The sequence below is a fragment of the Saimiri boliviensis genome, chromosome 5 (assembly GCF_048565385.1).
Source record: "Saimiri boliviensis isolate mSaiBol1 chromosome 5, mSaiBol1.pri, whole genome shotgun sequence".
In the NCBI taxonomy this organism is placed as follows: Eukaryota; Metazoa; Chordata; class Mammalia; order Primates; family Cebidae; genus Saimiri; species Saimiri boliviensis.
In genome coordinates, this window is record NC_133453.1 from 123,760,240 (window position 1) to 123,783,393 (window position 23,154).

General features: G+C 43.8%; 1 long non-coding RNA gene across 1 annotated transcript; it reads left to right on the top strand.

Moving 5' to 3' along the window:
* Window positions 1-246: 246 nt before the first annotated feature.
* On the top strand, window positions 247-23,154 carry LOC141584638 (uncharacterized). The gene is made up of 4 exons (XR_012517805.1): window positions 247-810; window positions 5,066-5,728; window positions 8,274-8,439; window positions 21,412-23,154. It is a non-coding gene; the product is annotated as an uncharacterized LOC141584638 (long non-coding RNA).

A 23,154-nucleotide genomic window follows, 5' to 3' on the forward strand; every position in this document is an offset into this window, starting at 1 on the left:
GGGGGACCTGGCGAGGAGGGAGACGTCACCAATGCCAAGGGTAGCTCCGTGCCTTTCCCTGGGTGGCCCAGTCAGACCAAGCACAGTTCCCAAACGGCTTCCCTCCGCTCGGCCTCCGCTCCCGCTCCTGCCCTGCCCTTCAGGGAAGCCGGGAGCGGCGGCCGGGCGGGGGCTGGAGGGGCCGTCCCGCGTGCCCGTTCCGCGTGCCCGCCCCGCATGCCCTCGCCCCGGCGGAGGGGAGCGGCGCTCACGGCAGGGCCAGGCGTCCAGCGGGTCCCAAGGCACGCGGGGTGCGGGGAATAGGAAAGGGAGGGCGCCAAACTCGCGGGGATGCCCTGGGAACGCATCGGAGCCGCACCTCTTCCCTCTAACGCCACAGGCAGGGCTCTGGCGGGGAGCACCGGGCGGCGCAGACCTTTTGGGACGAGGAAAGTGAATTCGCTGTTCTTTTTCAGAGCTGTGAAAAATTCTGGCTTCTGATCAGGAGAATCTTACCTTTTTTGTCTTTTAAAGAGAAAGGCACTTAATGAAGGTGGGGGAAGCTGTCATCTTCTAAACAAGAGGAACAATTATTTTTCCCGCTTTTTTAATCTTCGAAAGAAGCTTACTTCCGGTTCGCAGTTCATCCCTTCCGGTTCGCAGTTCATCCCTGTGCTCTCACACGCATGCGTTCATTGAGGACGAGTCTTCCCAGTCGCCCCCGCGCCCCGGCCACCAACTGCTGGAAACCGACGAGGGCATACCAGGGCCTGACTTGGGAAGAGCTGCCGATCCATCCAGGAGGGCCCCGGGAAAGCAAACCCTCTGAAGGTGGGTAGCCACGGTGGAGGGCAGCCCCCGGAACATGAGCAGAGCTCACCTGAAGGAATCCTCTCCCTGTGGGGAGGGAGCATTGAATCAAATCCCAGCTCCCTGGGAGCTGTCTGACACCTCCACCTGGAGGAGTGTGCCAGCCCCAGGCTCGGACAGCACATGAACACACACACAAAGAGAGCCCCAACCCCAAGCTTTCAGAGGAACTGACATTTTAGCATTCTTAAAAAATGAAGCAGATGTTGCTCAGGGAAATGAGGCAGGGAAGGATGATCTAGGCAAAGGGATGGGTATACACAGTGACTTGAGAACATGTGATGCGTTTAACTGACTATTAGTAAAATTTCGATGCCATAAAAGAAATGGCACTCGAAGATAAACCCTCTCAGCAAGGCAGTTTACTTCTATAGAAGGGTGCCACGCATGGATGGAGCAATGGTGGCTGCAGGCTTGGACAAACGGGGAAGGGGCACTTATACCTGACGGCGCTCGTCACTACTGCTGTGTCGTTCCCCTACTGGCTGGGGTTAGAAGCACAAACTAGACTAATTCTGATTGGCTATTTTAAAGAGAGCAGGGGTCTGAGCTGGAGTGGCAGGATGGGTGGTTTGGAGGCAAGGATGGTTACGATGCGTCAGAGCAAGTAGCTAGGGATGACCTAGGTCAAAGAAGGTGATGAAGCAGGTGACTGCAGCAGGTGACCGTGATGAGTCAGGATAGAGCTGGGGTGGGGGGTCGGGGGGAACAGATGTAAACTACTGATTAGAACCAGTGGAGAAGGTTCTTTACTGGAATTACAAGGAAGTTAAACTTTAAAATAGAGAATTGAAGAATAAGAGAGCTGAACATATTGACCTACTCATTCTTTGAAGAGAAACTTGGGGTTCACCATAACATGACCTTCTGGAGGTCAGTTGGATTAGAGAGGATGCAGGGGGCGCCCAGGCAGAATGAAGAGAAGAGACTGAGCTAGTAGGGTCAAGTCCCACATGGGCTTGAAAAGTGAAGGAATTGCTTTAGCTCTAAATTTGTTCCTATGTATTTGCAGCAAGTTAATTTTCCCTGTTTGGATAATATTAAGTATTCAGCTGCCAGAGAGTGGAGTGGGGAGAACTTTCAACAATGCTAAAAGGAACCCATACTTTGACAACTTACTTTGCTATCTGATGAGCATGAAATTAATTTCCATATTAGCACTTTATGTGGAGATAAGACACAGAAATACGAATTACAAAAGACATGTAGGTCTCTTACTAAATTTCTGAGGAATACAGTGTGTGCGTGAGTCTGAAGCCAGGGAACCTAATGCGAGAGAGATTTTCAGGGAGCAGCAGTACAGAGATGGATTACCCGGAGAAATAGGTTTGGCTCTGGCTCCGGCACTGATGTTTTCTTTTCCTCTGTGAATGGAACAAGATAAGACATTTTTTACATAATGTAACCATTTCTGGCATCATTTCCCCAAATTCTCACACATGAATACTCCCCAAGTGCTGCCAGGCACAGAGGCTAGCCCTCAGCAGGACGGCGGAAGTTCATTATCCAGCCCTGTGGGGCTCTCCAACGCAGGCCCCCACGATCCTTGCAGAGGAATTGTGCAAATCCAGGGGGAAATGCCAGTTCCCAGTCCTCTCCGGCTTGGCTCTGTGTTCTGTCAGTCCAGCTTTGAATGATGAATTGATGAATTTCCCATTTGGCCGAAGGTTTTGAGACACCATCACCACTGAACCTAATTCTAATTCATTTTTAACTTTCCCCACATTTTAACCAGGCTCCAAGGAGAAAAGATTGCCTTGAAAATATTCCCTGGACAGGCTCACAGACAGCCAGAAGGATAAATGCCGTTTTATTTGAAAGACTGAAGACATTGGGGGTAAAAGAGTTAGTTGTTAGAACCAACCAGCACAGGCTTCAGCACCCCCGTGGCTGTGGCCAAGGCCAGTTTGTGGCACCCTCAGGACTGCTTGTGGCCTGCATGGCCCTCTCTACATAGAGAGGAGGATGTTTAGCAGGTGCATAGCATGTGAGCTGTCCTATCCTGGAAAGAATGGAGACAAGAGCAAGGACATGACTGGCCATGACCTTGCTGTATGACCTTGGGCAAGTCACTAAATCTTCCCTATTTCTCCCCTGTTCAATGAGGAGGTTGAGCTACATAATCTCTAATATCCCTGTAAATGTTAGTATTTATTATTTCCATTCTTCTATTGATTAAAAGCAATGTCATGCTTTTGCGTTATGGTGGACATGGTCGTGGGCCTTCCAGACGACCCTTTAGTGAAGATCTTGTTGAACAGCAGTTGAGACTGTCATCAAGAAAAATGGCCCCAGCTGCAGAGGGCTGCCTGGACAGACGGATGTGGGTGTCAAGACGGATGTGAGTGCTTGGACCTTTCACCTCTGCTTGTACCATGCCAAAGGATGTTGTTATCTCCACAGCTGCTCACGCAGTTGCCAAGGCTGTCACTGGAACTCACATTCTCCCTCTGCCCAGTCCTGCTTTAACCCCTTCCTCCCATGAAAGCTTCACTTTAACAAGCAGCCTGCATGTTACCCACCTTCTCAGAGTTAGCTTCCTGCGGAGCCCAGCCTGACACACACGTTTCCATAGACTCATACAATTTTGAACCTCCAACTTCCGTTTCCCCAGCCTAGTTTTCCTCCACTGCCATTTTACAAAGAAATGACAGCTCAGAGAATGACTTACCAAGGTCACTCAGTTGGCAGAACTGGGCTAAATCTTCAGTTCTCTGAGACATGGCCATGTCCTCTATCCATCACCCCTCACTGACTTTCCCAAACTATCTCATTTTCCTTGCATAGAGCAGAGAGACGTGTAGGCAGAGATAGATCGACTCATCCATCCATCTCCACTGCAAGGAGGAATAATAATCAAAGGCATGAATTCATGAGTTATTTGCTGCCTCTACTTTAAATAGATAAGCCATCAGTTTTGGGGATTTTTTTTTTTAACCTCTCTGGAAAGCTATATCACAAAGACACTACAAGCTCTGGATGAGGAACTAGGAAACTTGGGTTTTCATCTCAGCTCCTCCCTCTTACATTGCAAAAATGCTGCTGCTTGCTATTAGGCTCTTCGAGATATGAAGGCTGATTGCTCTGGGCCTCCACTGAGGGTGGAGAGAGGAAGTCATGTCATGGAATAATCACTGGCAATGAAGGTTATATAAGATGTTATCATTGGGGGAGCTGGGTGAAAGGTACACAGGAACTCTCTGTGTTAATTTTGCAACTTCTTGGATTCTAAAAATATTTAAAGAGAAGAAGGTCTAAAACAATAATAAAAATAACTGGTGATAGCTTCACTTATTCTAACAGAGGGTAGGTGGTTTTAGAAGCAGTAAAGGGAAACAAACAGGTAGGTTACATGACATATTCAGATCAGACTACTCAACTCCAAGGAAAGTATACTCAATGTCATTCAGTGGCATGGAGGATAAAGAATTGTGTCACGCCACGCATGCATTTTTTAAAGACATGTGCTCTGCAACCAAAAAACCTAAGAACTGATATTCTTAAAGCCAAAGCCCTGAAAAATGTTTGCTACAGCACCTGCTTCCCTATTCACGTTATATCTTCCCAGGTGAGTTTCACCCATGGTTTCACCCACAGCCAGGGCTGCCGTGCACTGGGTCTGATCATTTTGTAGGCAAAAAACCCTGAAAGCTCAAAAGGTAAACAACTTGTCCAGGTTGCCCACGGAGTGGCTGATTTTAAAAAGGCAAACAGGCCGGGCGCGGTGGCTCAAGCCTGTAATCCCAGCACTTTGGGAGGCCGAGGCGGGTGGATCACAAGGTCAAGAGATCGAGACCATCCTGGTCAACATGGTGAAACCCCGTCTCTACTAAAAATACAAAAAATTAGCTGGGCATGGTAGTGCGTGCCTGTAATCCCAGCTACTCAGGAGGCTGAGGCAGGAGAATTGCCTGAACCCAGGAGGCAGAGGTTGCAGTGAGCCGAGATCGCGCCATTGCACTCCAGCCTGGGTAACAAGAGCGAAACTCCGTCTCAAAAAAAAAAAAAAAGGCAAACAATTCCAAGTTAGAACTGGCCACTGCCATGGCAACTGGGGCTCAGTCTTCCTGGAAGCTTCCAAGGAGCTATGTGTAATGCACCTCAGAATTGTCTACCTGTGGGAAGGAAGGTGGAAGCACTTAAATTTATTCCCTAACTTCTATTTCTCATTGGTCAAGGATTGCCACTTAGGGTATTCATTTCCTGACTTCTGTAGATTGTGCGGTGAGTGAGTGCCAGTCTGGTTTAGTGGTCATCTCACAGAGAACATGACCAGCGGTCGATAGAGCATCCTCTGCTGCTTCAAGAGTCCGGAGTGGGGAAGCCGCTGGGACCCTCGACCTTGATGGAGTGGCATCAGGGACCCTGCTTCCAGCCAGCAGGCTCCAACCACGAGCACATGAGAAGCGCAATCCTGCTGGTTGTCCGGGGCAGTCTCCCGGGAAGCCACACACTGGGAAAAGATCCTGAAGGCAGGTGCATCCACAAATCACTCAAGAATTGAATGGTTTTTTTTTTTTTTTTTCATTTTGAAATGAAACTGCATTCGAGGGTTTGGCAACTATAAATCCAATGTCACCTTTTGAAAAAAAAAGAAAGGAAAAGAAACTAATCAACTAAATGAAGATTGTTGCCTCTTACCACAATGTCCTGCAATTAAAGGTCCATTTCTTCTCTAAGTTCTCCTTTTCTCCTAGCAAAAGTCAGTTGTTTTTAGTTATGGGAGTGCTAACCAAAATTGCTGCTGATTCAGAATGCGTTATCTTAGTGGTGTTTAATGACCAAGAAGAAACCAATAAACTATATTCCATGTTTCAAAAAGCCCAAAATCATAAGAGGACAGTTTGAAGTTTTATGCATGGCACTGGATATTTTGAGGGTAAGTGTATTTTTAATTACTTTTTAATTGAAATGCACTTTATATATAATCAAGTGTGCAAGGCTGGTGAATTTGTATATATTGTATTCTTGGTAACCACCACCAAGATAGAGAACATTTCCAGCACACCAGAAGGTACACAAATATTTAAATCACAATTAAATATCATGCAACTTGGAGCATCCAACCTTTGTCGCCTGGGTAGCCAGCCAGCTGGGTAGCCAGTGGGCTACCTAGGAAAGTGTTCCCAGGTAGCCCGCTGAGATGGTAGGAAAAAATTATCCTGCAGACAAGTGGGAGATGTTGAGGCTCACTTTCCCACAACTGCCCGCCTTCAACCCTGCCTTTTCAAAGCAGGCTCATACCTTGAGAATCTTTTCCTGACAAGGTAACATATGTCTTAAAGAAAAAGAGAACAGGAGGAGAGTGAGGATGGCAATGAGTTTGAAGCTTATGGAAAACCTAGAGTTGGGGACAGGGGGAAGGTAACAGTGAAGGCTGAGAGAGCCAACTTGTAAATGATGGTTTTCAATAAGGAATAATAATGTGCATGAGCTCGTGTTTAGACATTGAGTGGCAGAAACATTGATCTTAAGGCTGAACAGAGATGCCCCTGGTGACTTAGATCCCTAAACTGATGTTTGCAGGGACCTGCCTTTTCTCTTCTCGATTTTCTAGTCAAGTGCCAAGTTTTCAGCTTTCATTCTGGTTTTTTCCAATGGGAAATTCCCTTCAACTCTAAAGTCAAGATTTAATAACATAAGAAGCTGCTGCCAACCCAGGTTTTTGGACTTGATTCACCGATCTTCTGTGACACGTTTTAAAATCCTTCTACCCAGAAGGTTTTCTCTGCAAGGTGCATACGTCCCTATTCTCCAAATTAGAAACTTATTTGTATTCTCCAAAATTCAAATCCTAGTTTAAAAAAGAGGTGCAATACTTTCCCCACCTCCTGAGAGCACAGCCTTGGGTCCTTCCCACTGTTCAACTTGGGGCCTGATTAACTGATGAACTGTGCCGAGCTGTACTGAAAACAGTTTAAATGAGACAGTTGATCCAGGGAATGGATCAAGACCTTTAGAATTGGATGGGGTTAGTGTCCCATGTAGTGACCCTTGACCAATGGGAGAAAGAAGATAATAAATAGAAGGTGTCATTTCTCAGAGGATCCAGAAATGGATCCTTGCTATCTGTCGTAAGTGAGAATTTTGAGGAAATAGCAACTCCTTGTGAGCTCAGGACTTCCATTTTCTTTTTCTGCAACTTGAGGTTTGATTCAGCTGATTTAAACAAGATTGAAAGCTTTTGTGTATATGTAACAGGGCTTCCCAACTGAACCTCAGTGAAAGTCCAGCTCCTGTTGTGGAACTAATGGGCTCTGGTCACACACTGGAATTTCTATTTGCATTAAGCTGTTGTGTAGAGAGGTTCACAGGGAAAAATATCATTCATATAAGATCCTACTTCTTAACAATTACATAGATGTGTACATGTATGCATAAAGAGATGTTTGCAAAAATAGTCACCGAACTACTGATGTTGATTATCTTAAAATGGTGAATATACTTTATTATAGTTTATATTTTAAAAAGTATTTATGGCTGGACGTAATTCCTCCTCCTTCCTTCAGGAGAGAGGAAGGAAGATTTTATGCACAGATGCCAGGAAAGAGGAAACCCACCTTGGTCGAAAGATCAACTCTTTTCCCCTCCACTATTTATACCTTCTTTCTTAAGGTGTTTTTCTGATTACAATACATAAATATCACCTATTTGTTGTAAATAATTCAAACAACTTATAAAAATTAATAAATACTTTTCTTTTTTTTTACATTTTTTGAAATTTTTTTAGATATGGGGTCTCACTATGTTGCCCAGGCTGGTCTCAACCTCCTGGGATAAAGTGATCCTCCCACCTCTGCCTCCCAAAGTGCTGGGATTATAGTCATGAGTCATGTGCCCAGCTACAAATACTTTTTAAAATATAAACTATAATAAAGTATATTCACCATTTTAGGATAATCAACATCAGTAGTTTGGTGACTAGTTTTGCAAACATTTCTTTATGCATACATGTACACATCTACGTAATTTTTAAGAAGTAGGATCTAATATAAATGATATTTTTCCCTGTGAACCTTTCTTTACCTTTCTCTGTCCTCACTTTTATCAGCACTCCATAACTATGTCCATTTCCCCCAAGGAATCCACGTATCTTAGCCAAAATGCAGAGCCTGAGACAAGGGTTTGCATTTGCATGCAGGTCATTTATTTGGAGAAGTGACCCAAGGAACAAGAGGGAGACATTGAAAAGAATAAGGCAGGGAAGGAAGGAAAGCCACCACAAGTTTGCTTTACTGAACTGGCCACTGCCATGGCCACTGGGGCCCAGTCTCCCTGGGACCTTCCAAGGAGCTGTGTGTAATGCACCTCAGAATTGTCTACCTGTGTGAAGGAAGACGGAAGCACTTACTTATTCCCTTACTTCTATCTCCCATTAGTTACAGATTGCCACATACGGTATTCATTTCCTCTTACTTTCATAGATCGTGCATGAGTGAGTGAGTACAAGGCTGGTTTTGCAGTCATCTTACAGAGCAGCTACAGAGAGGTCCCCAGGCAGACAGTGAGACATGAAGGGCTCCGAAGGGAAGATGCTGGAAACTTATACCTGTCTGAAGCTGGTCACTGGAGCAATGGCCATAATAGAAGGTGGGTTGAAGAATTATAAGGTATGAGGCATGAGAGGCGGTCAGTACAATCAGTTACAAGGTCTTTATTGGAGGAGGTCAGTAGCAATTTTTACAAAAGACACTACAGGAGAGTTATTGGAACAAGCTACAGTCGTCCTGCTGCAGCTGGACCCCATATCATGGTGGATGTGCACCATTTCTTTAACCCACACACATTTCACACTCCCCTCACTCTCAGCCAGACTTTCACTCTTCATCCCTGCTGAGTTGGAGCTGTGGTTCCCTTGGCACAGTTTTGCCGTTGTGGTTGCTGCCATGGCCCGTTTATAGTCTCCACTTAGCATGAAGCACCAGTGTCCTCTCATCCCAGATGTTCCTTTCTTAACCCTACAGGGGAGTGGAAACCCAACTTCTCATAGTAATTAGGCTCAATTATTTCCACCAGTATTGTTTTTTATGGCCCACTGGCTCAAGGGATCTAAGATGATCAGGCAGTAGCTATAACTTCAGGTTCAGCAGAACCCACCTGGTACAAGCATGCCTCCACGTTTTAGAGAGCCTCTAATCCAATAATGCATAGGGTTGCAGTGTGGAAGGTATGAATTCCTCAAGTGGGTCACTGGGAGTGTTGGTGAGAGTGGCTACTCCTTCTTTCACACCTTGGTTCCAGGATCCATGTACTCTAGCTACAGGGGACACAGACCATATACTGGCTATTGGCTCAATGCTTATATTAATAACCATCCTGAAAGCTATACTCAAAACCCACAGGTTGCCATCCCAAAGATAATGCCTTAAAACAGTCTCTCATAGGTCTTTCCATCCTTGTATTGGGCTGCCAACTTCCAGATGATATGCTAAATGGTAGATCCAGAGTCATGCATCCAAGAGCACACCTCTTTGCTATAAAATGGGTCTCTGACCCGAAGCAATGTTATATAGGCCCTGTGCTGATATATCAGGCATTTTGTAGGCCCTTGGATGGCAATACTGACAGCCAGGGATGAGAATCTCATATCCAGAGTAGTCATTAATTCTGATAAGAACAAATTGCTGCTCCTACCAAGGTTGAAGGGATCTAAAAAAAAAATCCAGCTGCCACTAGGCAGTTGGCTGGTTTTCTTGAGCAATATTGTCACATCCGGAGCTTGGTTGTGGTATCTGTGGCTGGAAGTCTGGGCATTCGTCAGGGCAGTGGCTAGATCAGCCTTGATGAAAGGAAGTTTATATTGCTGGGCCCAAGTGTATAGCCTTGTTTCCAGCCACTGTGGCATTCAGAGGCTCATTGCACACCCTGAGGTGGTCAAGGAGCATTGGGAGCTGATGTTTATATGAAGGAAACTCCTCTATAGTAGAAGCTCTCTGGTGAGCATGAACATTACACTCAAATATCCTTATATGCTATGCCCACTCCCATAAGCCCTCCCAAATGTCTCATCTACTAACTTCTTGACTTATCTCTCAGTCTCATTCCTCTCATGCCCAGACACCCAGCCAAACAACTTACCACTGCCAGGAGTCGACGTGTAGCCATACTTAAGGACATCTCTGTTTCCATACAAATTTGGAATCATAGTACAGCTTATAGCTCTTCCCATAATGAGAAATTCTCTTCTCACTGTTCTATAGGGCACCCCTGCATGGGGCTACAGTGCAAAGGGGTCCATTTTCAGTTAGCACTGAAATATTGAGTTTATCCCTTAGTGAACACACCGGCATCCTTATCCATTGTGGATACTTCTAGCACCATGTTAGGGCTTCTGACCTAAGTGGCAGGAAAGCTTTCCCCAGAGCCTAGAACTGCTGCAGAACCTTCCCAAAACTGATGGTGGGACTCTGAGTCACCCAATAAAAGGGTTAGAGCAATATTCCCCAATGTGTACAGTGCTACCTCCCAAATTGAAAGAGCCACACCAAGTACAGTGCCTCTCAGTAACGGGAGGTGTAAGAAGCAATAAATTTTCCTTTACCCTGGAGGGACTGTTCCTCACACATCTTAGACCTTTGAGCCTCCCACCAAAACTTCACTGATGTGTTGAGTACCAGCAGTTGTTACCAGCTCACCACCACACACAGTTCTTCCCACTGTTTAGACAGTGAATGAAGCAGTTCCACCATAACATCTTGAGGTTCTGCTTCCTACGGTCACTTCTGGAACCAAGCGTCTAAGCCTAGATTTTCCTCAGAAGTCAAAGCCTGAGGCCAGGGCTTACATGCAGGAATTCATTTTGGGAAATGATCCTAAGGAACAGGAGTGGAGAACTGGGAAGAGCAACCTAAGAAAGGAAGAAAAACTAACTCTTCAATTATTGAGCTTACCACCACAGTAGGCAACTAGAGCTAATCCTTCTTAGGATACTATCGTCATTTCCTGGGAGTGCGGCAATGAATCACCTCAAACCTGGTAGCTTAAAACAATAAAGACTTTTTCTCCCACAGTTCTGGAGGCTAAACAAATGAAATCCAAGCATTGGCAGGGCCACACTCCCACTAAAGGATCTAGAAAAAAATCCTTCTCTGCCTCTTTCAGCTCCTGATGGCTTGTGCCTGCAGCTCTCTGCTCCATCTTCACATCAGCTTCTCTTCTCTGTGTCTTCTCTTTTCCTCTTCTATCTCCAATTTCCCCCCACTTAAAAATTACCTCTTAACCTGCCTTCCAAGAAATGTGAAAAGTTCTTTAGAGAGAATAAAAATAGTATACATTAGAAACAAAGAATACCCTATGTGGCAATCTGTAACTAATGGGAGATAGAAGTAAGGGAATAAATAAGTGCTTCCGTCTTCCTTCACACAGGTAGACAGTTCTGAGGTGCATTACACACAGCTCCTTGGAAGGTCCCAGGGAGACTGAGCCAGTGGCCATGGCAGTGGCCAGTTCAGTAAAGCACACTTGTGGTGGCTTTCCTTCCTTCCCTGCCTTATTCTTTTCAATGTCTCCCTCTTGTTCCTTGGGTCACTTCTCCAAATAAATGACCCGCATGCAAATGCAAACCCTTGTCTCATGTGTCAGCAGGGAATCGCCAATTAAAACAACTATGAGATGCCACTACACTACACACCTACTAGAATAGGTAAAGTCCAGAACACCAACAATAGCAAATGCCGGCAAGGCTTTGGAGCAACAAGAATTCTTATTCATTGCTGGTGGAAATACAAAATAGTATAGCCACTGTGGAAGACAGTTTGGCAGTTTCTTACAAAACTAAATGTGCTCCTGTCATATGAGCCAGTAATTACACTGCTTGGTATTAACTCAGAGAAGTTGAAAACTTATGTCCACACAAAAACCTACACACAGATGTTTACAACAGCTTTATTCATAATTGCCAAAACTTAGAAGCATCCAAGATGTCCTGTAGGTGAATGAATACATAAACTCTAGTACATCTGCGCAATGGAATATCACTCAGCACTGAAAAGAAATAAGTTATTGAGCCGTGAAAGGACATGAGGGAAACTCAAATGCATGTTAAGTGAAAGAAGCCAATCTGAAAAGGCTACATACCATAGGATTCCACCATAGGATTCCAACTATATGATGTTCCGGAAAAGGCAAAGCAATGGACACAGTAAGAAAGATCAGGGAAGGGAGGAATTGATAGGCACAGCGCAGAAGCTTGTTAGGGCAGTGAAACCGTGCTGTGTGATAAGATTATGGTAGATACATCTCCTTATACATTTGTAGAAATTCATAGAATATGAACACCAAGAGTGAACCTTCATGAAAACTCTGGACTTGGGGTGAGAATGATGTGTCGATGTAGGCTCACCAATTTTTCCAAAGTACCATTCTGGAGAAAGGGTGTTGATAATGGGGGGACTGTGCATGTGTGAGGGGAAGGGATATATTGGATATCTCTGTACTTTCAATTTTACTGTGACCCTAAAACTGCTCCAAAAAATAGCCTTAAAAAAAGACACTTGTCATTGGTTTTAGAACCCACCTGGATAATCCAGGATAATCTCCTCATCTTGAAATCCTGAATTTAATCACATTTGCAAAGACCCTTTTTCCAAATTTGTATGTTCTAGAGATTTAACATAGATCCCTTTGGAGAGCCTTTTTTTTTTTTTGGCCCAGCACAGACACTCGAGGAGTTGTATGAATTACACCTGAAAATTGCCCACCTGAGGGAAGGAACAGGCAAGGGTTAATCCACCAGTTCCCAAGCCCTGTTGTTCAATGGTTGCCACATGGGTGTTTCCCACCTTGAACTCCCAGGTTGGCATGCATGTGCGAATGCGCGTGGGACCCAGCAGGCATCCACACAGTGGCATCAGAAATCCTAAGTGAAAGTGGGCAGTGCAGCTGAGAGGCGGTACTGTCAACTTACCTGCCTGAAGCTGGTAGCTGCAGCAAAGCTTGGCATAAGAGGGAGACTGAAGCACAGGCGACAACAGAAAAAATAGATAACTTCGTATTAGTCCATTCCCAATTGGTATAAGGAACTGCCTGAGACAGGGTAATTTATAAGGAAAAGAGGTTTAATTGACTCATGGTTCTGAGGCTGTACAGGAAGCATGGTTGGAGGGGCCTCAGGAAATGTACCATCATAGGAGAAGGCAAAGGAGAAGCAGGCACATCTTTATGGGGTGAAGCAGGAGAGAGCAAGCTAAGGGGGAAGAGCTACACAGTTTTAAACAAGCAGAGCTCGTGAGAACTCTATCACGAGACAGTGCTAGGGTGTTAATGGCACTAAACCATTAGAAACCACCCCCATGATCCAATCGCCTCCCACCAGGCCCTACCTCCAACACCGAGGATTACAATTCAGCATGAGATTTGTGTGGGGACACAGAGTCAAACCATATGAAAATTAGAGTACATCAAAATTTAAAACCTCTGTTCATCAAAGGACACAATCAATGGAATTAAGAGACATCGCACAGAATGAAAAAATATATTTTCAAACCACATATCTGATAAGTGGTTAACATTCAAAAGACTATATAAAGAATATGCATTAGTTTGCTAAGGTTGCCATAATAAAGAACCACAGTGACTTAAATAACAGATATGTATTTTCTCACAATTCTAGGGGCCAGAAGTCTGAGCTCAAGGTGTTGGCAGGATTAATTTCATTAGAGGTCTCTCTCCTTGCCTTGTCGATGGTCACCTTCTCCCTAGGTCTCCGCGTAGTTTTTCTTCTGTGTCTGTCTACGTTCTAATATCTTCTTATAAAGACACCAGTGCCCACCCTAACAGCCTCATTTTAATTTAATTACTTCTTTACAGGTCCTATCTATAAATATAGTCACATACTAAGGTACTGGGGGTAAGAACTTCAACATATGAATTTGGGGGAAACACAATTTAACCCATAACAGAAGTCCTGCAACTCACCACCAACAAAACACATAAACACAGAAATAGATACATACATACACTCACACACGAATAAAAAATGGGCAAAAGAATTGAATAGCCATTTCTCCAAGAAAACTATACAAATGGTTAACAAACAAATGAAAAGATGCTCAACTTCACTAATCATTAGGGAAATGCAAGTCCAAATCACAATAAAATATCACCTCACACCTACTAGTGGAACTACTATTTTTTAAACCCAGAGAATAACAAGTATTGTGAAGGATGTAGAGAAATTGGAACCCTTGTGCGTTGTTGATGGGAGTGTCAAATGGTAGAGGTGCTGTGGAAAATGGTATGACAGTTCCTCAAAAAAATGAAAAATAGAATTATGATATTATTTGGTAATTCTGCCTCTGGGTATAGACCCAAAAGAATTGAAAGCAGGGACAAGAAAAAATATTTGTACACCTGTGTTCACAGCAGCATTATTTACAATATCCAAAAAGTGAAAGCAATTCAAGTACCACTGATTGATGAATAGATAAAATGTGATATATACATACAATGGACTATCATTCAGCCTTAAAGGGAAGGAAATTCTGATCATGGTACAATATGAAATAAGCCAGTCACAGAAAAACAAATACACTCATATGAGGTAGCTGGGGTAGACAAATTCACAGAGACAGAAAATAGAGTAGTGGTTGATGGGGGCTGAGGGTAAAAAGAATGAAGAGTTAGTGTTTAATAGAGTTATTGTAATTGTCTTTCGGTTTGGGAAGATGAAAAACGTTCTAGAGATGGATAGTGGTGATGGTTGCCTAGCAATGTACTAACACTGCTGAACTATATGCTGAAAATGATTAAGATGGTAAATTTCACATTATGTGTATGTTACCATGATTTTTAAAAATTAACAAAATTTTTAAGGTTAACTGAATAAATACAGGCATGTTAACAACAACAAAAAAAGAAAACTTAAAATATTTAAAGAGTTTTCTTGTGAGCCAATATAAGTGACCATGGCCCAAGGAACAGTCTTCTTTTTTTTTTTTTTTTTTTTTTTTTTTGAGACAGAGTCTTGCTCTGTCACCAGGCGCCAGGCTGGAGGGCAGTGCCACGATCTCGGCTCACTGCAACCTTTGCCTCCCGGGTTCAAGCAATTCTCCCGCCTCAGCCCACCAAGTAGCTGGGACTACAGGCATGTGCCACCACGCCCAGCTAAGTTTTGTATTTTTTAGTAGAGACAAGGTTTCACCATGTTGGCCAGGATGATCTTGATCTCTTGACCTTGTGATCTGCCCACCTCAGCCTCCCAAAGTGCTGGGATTACAGGCTTGAGCCACCGCTCCCGGCCGAGGAAGTCTTTAGAGGTTCTGAGAAGGTGTGCCCAAGGCAATCGGGCTGCAGCTTGGTTTTATACATTTTAGGGAGACAGAAGTAACAGGCAAAGACATAAATTAATACATATAAGATATATATATTGGTTCAGCCTGAAAGGGCAGGACATCCCAAAGGAGACAGGGTAAGGGAGGTTAGGTGGATTCGAAGATTTTTTGTTTGGCAATTGGTTGAAAGGTAGCTTTGCAGGGCCATTTAATAATATGTCAAAGAAATATATTTTGGGATAAAATATTTTTATTTCCTTCAAGATATCCTATCTGCCATGATATGCTATACCAGAGTCAGGTTGAAATTTGGTATCCTGTTGTCACAAAGAATCTGTTTTCTCAGTCCTATAACCTCATATTTCAATGTTAATCCTGGTCAGTTGTGCCTAAGCTCCAAAAGGGATAGGGTGTAACGAGGCATGTGCAACCTCCCTTCCCATCATATCTGGGATTCAGTTTGTCAGGCTTTCCTTGGCCCAGAGAAGGTCCATTTAGTTGGTTTGACTTAGCATTTTGTTTTTGGTTTACAAGCAGGACACAAAACGTGTGGATACCATTTTAACAACCTACATTGTGTCCTTCCTTTCCATTACTTTATAGTAATGAAATTATATAAAGACCATATGATGCTTGGGGCCAGGAGTTCAAGACCAGCCTGGGCAACATAGCGAGACCCATCTCTACCTAAAATGAAAAAAATAGCTGGGCATATTGGCACATGCCTTTAGTCCCAGCTACTCAGGAGGCTGAGGCCAGAGGAACACCTGAGCCCAAGAGTTTGAGGCTGCAGTGAGCTATGATTGCAACCAGTGCCTTCCAGTCTGGGCAACAGAGTGAGAACCTATCTCTAAAAAAAGAAGAAGTATGAAACAATCCCTTAAGCATACACATATATTAAAACATGAGGGGTTATATTGTTGTATAAAAGGGAATTAAATTTCATAAGCATTTCTGCATCTTTAATTTGAAACTCAGATCCTTCCAAGTCGTCTGAAATAGGACTAATTCATTCTTTGCAATGTCTGCATATTATTCCACAATACAGATATAACATCATTTATTCATACAATTTCTTCTCTTAATTGAAAATCAGTTATTTCCAGTCTTTAAATAGTAAAACCGCAGCACACACTGTTACGCATATTTCTAATGGCTTAGTGTTAAGCTCCGTAGACAGAGGAGTTCAAGGCTGACAATCATAAGGATTTTGTGAGTCCAGATTCAAGCAGTGATGCTTTAGGCCTCAATGATAAGATGTAAGAACTCACCATAAAGCCCCATGTCCCCTTGTCCTCTGAGGCCACAGGCAGCTGAGGGTTGAAGAAATGCTATGCCATGCAGAGGGCATTCTCTCGGAAGGCACCAGCAGCAGAGGCTGGATGTGAGCAGACATGTCTCTGAGCACAGATGATGCCCCCTCTAAAGATTCCCAGAAATCACTGGGGAAGACTCTGCCCAGGTTTGGAGTCTCCACTATTGTTCCACTGTGATTTGTGCCATCAAGTTGTTGCAGCTTGGGGACATCTTGGTTGAACAGGGAAGCTTCCCATGTTCAAGGTAATGATGATGCACATTTTTGCTCTGAGGAATTCCGGGGATTCATGACTATGGAAATTATCATAGGCGTTCTACATTTTGCAGAGCAAGCTAGAGAATTGCATAAGCAGCTTTATTTCTCTTCAACAGTAAGAGTAAGATAATCTGGCAGGAGAGGACACTGGGGATATAAATGGCAAGTGTCAGGTGATAAATGATTCCATAAAGCATGTGTGGCATGAAGAAGGGGAGAGAAAAGAATATGGAGACTTTATTCATTTCCCCCTTCCTCTCGCCAAATCTGAATTCTCCACCTTCTTACCAGTCATTTAAAATGAAATTCCCCATGAGGGACTTCCAATGAAGGAACTCTGTCCAGATAATCCTGCCCAGGGACCCACTCCACCCAAGTACATCAATTGTCAGAGTTTATTCTTAAGCTCACAATATACTTAAATGGCCAGGAGAAGAACGGTTAAGTGTTCATTCTGAGAACTCTGTCTGCATTACTGCTAAGTCGTTTGCATAATAATTTCCACCGATCTGTATGCTGTTTCACCTGATTCTACTCTTGCATTCAGACATCATTGCAATACTTTAGATATCTTTAAAACTCAGAGGGTGGAGAGAAAGACTGGGCAGAGTGAGAGAGAAAAATAACTGCTGAGATGGCCACAGATGTTCCTGCCCTGCCATCTGCTCTGCTGCTTGTGCTCCATCCTTTCCATCTGAAGTTTGCACACATCCTCAGGGCTCTGTGAAGTTTGCACATAAAGTTCAATCTCCCCTGCCAAGCTGTCAAGCCCAACTCCAACCTCCCCCTTAAATGTGATTTCCTGTTGTCCCCTACCACCAATTCTCCTTGGCCTCTCCCCTGAATCTCCTTGAGTTTCCTTGAGTCTAAGTTCATACTTGCTGTCCCCCACCGATGTTGTCTTCTCTCTTCGAATCAGGCCTCCTCTTCCTTCCAGATCCAGCTCAAGCCCCCGTTCCTCCATGGATGTTTCCAAAAATGTAAACTCCCCACAGGGAGAGACTTTTTTGTCTATTTTGTTCACTGATGTATCCCCACAGACACTGACACATGGTAGCTGCTAAATAAATATTTGCTAAATGAATGAAAAGTTAAGCCTACTCCTGACTCTCAGCCCATTTTGCCACCTGCCAACTATGGTGACATCTGTAACTCTTAGCACCTGTGCGTGCATCTTTCCTCATTCACTGTCTGATCTGATCAGGCAACTGCACCCATTTTGTTCATTTCATCTCCAGCAGACTGAAGCACCATTTAAGATAAGAATCCCTTCCAGGCCGGGCGCGGTGGCTCAAGCTTGTAATCCCAGCACTTTGGGAGGCCAAGGCGGGTGGATCACGAGGTCGAGAGATCGAGACCATCCTGGTCAACATGGTGAAACCCCGTCTCTACTAAAAATACAAAAAAAAATTAGCTGGGCATGGTGGCACGTGCCTGTAATCCCAGCTACTCAGGAGGCTGAGGCAGGAGAATTGCCTGAACCCGGGAGGCGGAGGTTGCGGTGAGCCGAGATCGCGCCATTGCACTCCAGCCTGGGTAACAAGAGCGAAACTCCGTCTCAAAAAAAAAAAAAAAAAGAATCTCTTCCAATTCACTTTTCTTTGAGCCACCATGCACATCCACATCATTCAGTTATGCTGTCAACTGAGTACTTTAATTTTAAATGATTCGGCATCAACAGTGTGATAAAGCTGTTTGTCAGTTTTCATCCTCTGCTACCCTCAAGTACAGGGGATAGTTTGAAATCTCCAATCAAGAATCCACACACCACCAGCCTTCAGCCACCATTATATCCAGTAAACACTGAAGGGTTTCCCAAAAGCTTAAAGGATTCTAGAAATTATTTTTCATCACTGAAATGCATATTGATCAAGGTAAGTGGATTGCCTGTAAATATTGTTCAAACATTTCTGCCATTCCTTGAACAAATCATCAACATCTTTCTCTTGAAAAACTACAACAGCTTCCTAACTCGTTTCTCTGATGCCCCTTTCTTCTGCGGTCTTGCCACACCTCCAAGTTCAACCTAGTCTTCACTATGCAAAGTGATATTTATAAACACAAAGCAAATTGTTCACATACTCTCCCAAAGCTCTTCAGTGGCCTCTGTGCAATGCACAGCAACTGAAGAGTTCAAGGCCACTGAGGATTCATCGCTTGCATATCTCTTTAGCCTTATTTCTCAATATCTGCCACCTTTGCTCCCCACCCACTCGCCACACACACACACACACACACACACAATCATTTTACTGCACATACACTTAGACAGTTCACACAGTCAGGTAAACCAAATTTGGAGAGTCAAAGAAATGCAGTTTCCCTTTCCCACTTCTTAAATAAATTGCTACTCATAAAATACTTAATACGATGCCTGGCACATAATGAGGACTCAGTAAAGGTTAAATTATTATACTCCAATTTGTAAACCAAAGGTCACCATATTGTTACCCTGATGGTATTATCATGGGAGAAAGTGATGGAGTATGGTTGAATAAGTATTGTCCCAGAGACCTAGTTTCTAGTCTCTGCTCTGCCACTCACTAATGTGTGGCATTAATGTTGAGTCTCATTCTAACTGTAGTACTTGATTTTCCCGTTAAGAGTGTGAATGAAGCAATGTTACTCAAATTCTAGCAATGGAATCCTCTTTCTAATCATATATAATCTATACGTATCACATATATGATTTTATGTATATATATATGATTATATGTAGATATAGATATATATTACTTTGCATAGTGAAGACTGGATTGGACTTGGAGGTGGGGCAAAATTGCACAAGAAGGGGTGGCAGTGGTCAGGGAAACGAGTTAGGAAGCTGTTGCAGTTTTCCAAGAGAGATGCTGATGTGCCTGAACAGTATATATATACTTTTAAGCTCCAGGGTACATGTGCAGGATGTGCAGGTAAATGTGTGCCGTGGTGGTTTGCTGCACTTGTCAACCCATCACTTAGGTATGAACCCCAGCATGCATTAGCTCTTTTTCCTAATGTGCTTCCCCCTCAACCTCCCGAGAAGCCCCAATGTGTGTTGTTCCCCTCCTTGTGTCCATGGATATGTTCTCACTGAACAGTATTTTAGGTAATCCACATACCTTGATCATAATGATGATCAAGGGTTTTAGCAATGAAACTCTCTTTCTAATTATATATATTAGATATATATATCTAATTAAGTATCTAATATATATGTCACTGCTAAAATATGGTGTTAAATATACAAATGTTTAACACTACCAATATGGAAGATAGATAAAAGTAATGCTGGTTTAATTGAAGCAGGGTTTGCGCCCCAACTCTGAAGTCTGCATCTTCCTCCTCATAATTCCCACCCAAATCTCTGAGATAATGTGGACAGCCCTAAGGCTCCTAGGTGAGATCACTGGATTACACGACTTTTAAGGATTTTCAATTTAGGAATGACTTTCCCTTTCAGAAGTTCTAGCCACATAGGTAATACACAATAAATACTATTATTGCAGTTGATGATGATGTAGGGACATCCTGACTGGCTGCTTTTTTCATGTATGTATTCAACAAGTAATTTTTGGACAGCCTGCTGTGTGTTCAGATGCTTGACTAGTCCTAAATAATTTGAAGCCTATTGTCATTCTAACACAAGAATGGTAGGGTTCTTTATGGCTACCGGCAGTCACAAGTTAGTATTAATAATAGACCTAACACAGTGACAGACATCTGCAGGGATCAACCCCAATTCAGGCTCATTCCACAGCCACCTTTTTAACTGTCCTAAAGCAAAACCAGTCTCCGGCAACTAGTTATTTGCTTGTTCAAGAACGGCATTGTAAAAGGTAACACTGAGTAAATTCCCTGAGTTATCAACCAAGGAGCCTCACATATGAGTCAGTCTGAGAATAAGTCAACCTTGGGTGTCCCAGATAGTGCAAAGAAATAGCCCTCTCCTGAGGAGGTCGCAGTGAGCCAAGATCATACCACTGCACTCCAGTTTGGGTGACAGAGCACAACTCAGGAAGGAAGGAAGGAAGGAAAAAAGGGAGGGAGGGAGGGAAGGGAGGGAGAGACGGAGGGAGGGAAGGAGGGAGGGAGGGAAGGAAGGAAGGAAGGAAGGAAGGAAGGAAGGAAGGAAGGCAGGCTTTCCTGTGTAAATGAGTTGTTTGTATACATCAGGGAACAGAGAAAAGAAAGTCAGGGATACTTTGGTAGTGGGATTTTTAAGAGGCAACAGAAATCCCCTTAGGCCATCATGATTATTGTCAGTAGCAAGCTGGGAGAGATTTTCAGAGACAAGAATAAATCTTTGAGTCTCAATTTCCATTTCCAACCAGTTCCCCAGTTCCACATACTTGGAGTTTCTCCCTTTCCTTCCAACCTTGTAGAATTGGATGGTGGTTTATTAAGAATGCCAGTGGCAGCCAGGCACGGTGGTTCACACCTGTAGTCCCAGCCCTTTGGGAAGCCGAGGCAGGTGGCTCACCTGAGGTCAGGAGTTTGAAACCAGCCTGGCCAACAAAGTGAAACCCTGTCTCTACTAAAAATACAAAAATAAGCCAGGCATGGTGATACATGCCTGTAGTCTCAGCTGCTCAGGAGTCTAAGGCAGGAGAATTGCTTGATCCTGGGAGGTGGAGTTTTCAGTGAGTTGAGATAGCACCACTGCACTCCAGCCTGAGAAACAGAGTGAGACTCCATCTCAAAAAAAAAATTAAAAATCCCGCTGGCATTCCCTTACAGATGCCCTCACCACCAGATGTCACCCTGTGTCTCCCACAACTGTTGTCTACCTTCATCTACCTCCACAGAGGCCTGTGTCCTTTTCAATGCTGTTCTTCAAAGAATTCACTTCTACAGGAGCAGCCAGGGTGAGGGCTTTGGCAGTCTGACCCCGCAGAGAGCAGGCAGATTAGGCTCTCTCTGAAGTTCACTCTAGTACTATGGACTAAATTGTATCCTTCCCAAAATTTATATATTGAAGCCCTAACCCCTCATATGACTGTTCTGAGAAACGCGTCGCCAGCTAGTTTCATCACAGTGACATTGTAGAGTGGTGTACTTACACAAACCTAGATGGCATGGCTTACTAAAATACAGCATTATACTGTGGGACCACCATTGCATATGTTCTTCATTGTTGACCTAACCATTGTTATGAGGCACATGGCTGTATTTGGAAATGAGACCTTCAGAAGGTAATGAAGATCAAATAGGGTCATAAGGATAGGGGCCTGAACTGACAGGATTAGTGCCCTTATAAGAAGAGACATGACCAGGTGTGGTGGCTCACGCCTGTAATCCCAGCAATTTAGGCCAAGGTGGACATATCACCTGAGGTCAGGAGTTTGAGACCAGCCTGGCCAACATGGAGAAACCCCTCTACTAAAAATTCAAAAGATAAGCTGAGCGTGGTGGTGTATGCCTGTAATCCCAGGTACCCAGGAGGCTGAGACAGGAGAATCACTTGAACCCGGGATGCAGAGGTTGCAGTGAGCCAAGATTGCGCCCTTGCACCCCAGCCTGGACAACAAGAGTGAAACTCTGCCTCAAAAAAAAAAAGAGAGAGACACCAGAGAGCTGGCCCTCTTCCCCCTCCACCCCCGCACACATACCAAGGAAAGGTCATGTGAGGACACAGCAAGAAGGCAGCCACCTGCAAGCCAAGAGGGGAGCCCTCACCTGAAACAAAGCCCTGCTGGCCCCTTGATCTTGGACTTCCCAGCCTCCAGAACTGTGAGAAAATCAATGTCCGTTGTTTAAACCATGCCCTCTGTGGTATTTTGTTGTGTTGCCTGAGCAGACCAACAAAGAGATCTTTGGTTTAAAGGGAGGTCTTACAACAGGGTTTTGGGCTGTTGAGCTACCAAAGGAAACATTATCATCCTCTGGACAGGGACTTAATGCTGGCAATCAAAACCAACTTCGTTCCATCCATAACTCTCTGGAAGTGTTTGAATCCACTCTGGCAATGTGTTTATTTCTTTGCAATGTGCCATCTGGAACTTCGAAAGCCTTCCTGAGATCAAGCTTTTGAAAATGTGGCTTAGTGTATGAATGACCGTCAGCAAAGGTCACTCTCCATCCCTGCCAACTGATTCAGCCTGCATAAGCTCCTCTACTCTGCTGGGGCCAGGAAGGTAGGCAGAGGAATGTGGCTTCCAGACCAAAACAAAGCACACTGGAAAATAGATAGTCATGTATATTCATATGTCAATAGCCTGGTTATAACAATAATGCATGCATGTTGTAGAAAAATTTAAAATGTCATTTAAGTATGAAGAAGAAAATTTAAATTACCTACAATCCTACCGCTTAGATGCACTTCCTTCCAGTTTTGTGTGTGTATGAGTGTGTGTGTGTGTGCGCAAGTGTGTGTACAGAATTGGGATCACACCATATATAGGTACATACATATCCTCCTTTGTCGAGTAACATTATATATCAAGGAGGTATTGTCAAGTCATTAAATGTTCTTTAAAAAAA